The sequence below is a fragment of the Nannospalax galili genome, unplaced genomic scaffold, assembly GCF_000622305.1.
Source record: "Nannospalax galili isolate Female #2095 unplaced genomic scaffold, S.galili_v1.0 scaffold1220, whole genome shotgun sequence".
NCBI lineage: Eukaryota > Metazoa > Chordata > Mammalia > Rodentia > Spalacidae > Nannospalax > Nannospalax galili.
Genome location: NW_008346901.1, coordinates 2,065,563 through 2,067,768, shown reverse-complemented (window position 1 = coordinate 2,067,768; position 2,206 = coordinate 2,065,563).

Sequence of the window (2,206 nt, the reverse complement as noted above, 5' to 3'; positions counted from 1 at the left end):
AGGTTCATTTTTAGTTTTTTAAGAGTTCTCCACACTGTTTTCCATAGGGATTGCTTGAGTTTGCAATCCCACCAGCAGTAAATGAGCATTTCCCTTTCTCCACATCCTCGCCAGCATTTGGTATCATTTGTTCTCTTGATCCTAGCCAGTCTGATTGGGGTAAGGTGAGACCTTACGGAGTTTTGATTTGCATTTCCCTAATTACTAATGATGTTGAACACTTTTTGAGATGTTTCTTAGCCATCTTTATTTCTTCCTTTGAGAACTCTCTGTTTAGATCTTTAGCCCATATTTTAATCGGATCATTTGTTTTCTCACTTCTTTGCTTTCTGTGTTCTTTATGTATTCTGGATATTAAACCTCTGTCAGATGTGTCACTGGTAAAGATTTTTTTCCCCATTCTGTGGGTTTTCTCTTCACTTTTTTTATTCTTTCTTTTGCTATACAGAAGCTTTTTAGTTTAATGAGGTCCCACTTGTTGATTGCTGAACTTAATTCCTGAGCAACTTCTGTCCGAATTAGAAAATCCTTTCCTACACCTATATCTTGTAAGTTACTGACAATATTTTCTTCTAATAGTTTCAGGCTTTCCAGTTTCACTTTGAGGTCTTCGATTCATTTGGAGTTGACTTTTGTGCAAGGTGAAAAATAAGGATCTAATTTTATTCTTCTACAGGTGGGGACCCAGTTTTGCCAGCACCATTTTTTGAAGATGCTGTCTTTTCTCCATTGTGTGTTGGCACCTTTGTCAAATACAGGTGGCTAAAATAGCGTGTACTCGGGTTTGGGTCTTCAGTGATGTTCCATTGATCTATGTGTTTGTTTTTGTGCCAGTACCATGCTGTTTTTATGACTATAGCTCTGTAGTATACTTTGAGATCTGGTATAGTAATCCCCCAGCGTTGCTCTTTGTGCTCAGGGTTGCTTTGGCTATCCAGGGTCTTTTATGCTTCCATACGAATTTAAGGATGGTTTTTTTCTAATTCTGTGATGTATGTCATGGGGATTTTGATTGGGTTTGCATTAAAGTTATATATTGCTTTTGCTGGGTGGTCATTTTCACAGTATTAATTCTTCCAATCCATGAGCATGGGAGGTCCTTCCATCTCCTGGTGTCTTCCTTAATCTCTTTTTTTAACTATTTAAAATTTTAATTTTTGAGATCTTTGGTGTCTTTGTTCAGACTTATTCCAAGATATTTTAATTTTTTTTGCAACGATTGTGAATGGGAACATTTCCCTGTATTCTTTCTTCAATTGCTTGTTATTGGTGTCTAGAAAGGCTACTGATTTTTGTAGATTGATTTTATAACCTGCCACTATACTGAAAGTGTTGATACCTTCTCAGAGTTTCCTGGTGGAACTTTTGGGATCTCTTAGGCATTGTATCATATCATCTGCAAAAAGTGATAATTGGGCCTCTTCTTTTCCAATTAGTACTCCTATAATGTTCTTCTCCTGTCTTACTGTTCTAGCAAGAGTTTCAAGCACTGTGTTGAAAAGGAGTGGAGATAGTGGACATTCTTGTCTGGTTCCTTATTTTAATGGGACTGCTTCCAGTTTTTCTCCATTTAGAATGATATTGGCTGTGGGTTTGTTGTATATAGCTTTAATTATGTTGGGGTATGTTCCCTCCTGTCCATTCCCTCTAGGACTTTGGACATAAATGCATGCTGAATTATGTCAAAAGCTTTTCTGCATCTATTGAGATGACCATGTGGTTTTTGTCTTTGAGTCCATTTATATGATTAATGGCTTTTATTGACTTGCCCATATTGAACCATCCCTGCCTCTCTGGAAAAAAAGCCTACTTGATCATGGTGAATGATCTTTTTGATATACTTGTGTGTGCAGAGAATTTTTGCATCTATATTCGTTAAGGTTATGGGTCTATAGTTTTCTTTTTTGGTTGTGTCTTTACCCGGTTTGGGTATTAGAATGATGCTGGCTTCATAGAAGGAATTTGGGAGTTCTCCCTCTGTTTCTATCATTTTGCATAATTTAAGTAGCATTGCTTGGAGTTCTTTTAATGTCTGGTAGAATTCTTGTGTAAATCCCTCTGGGCCTGGGATTTTTTTTAGTTGGGAGGCTTTGTATTACTGTTTCAATTTCCTTATATGTTATGGGTCTGTTTAGGCTTTTGATCTCTTCTTGGTTTAACTTTAGTAGTGACCATGGTTTTAGAAATTCATACATTTCTTTTAGAT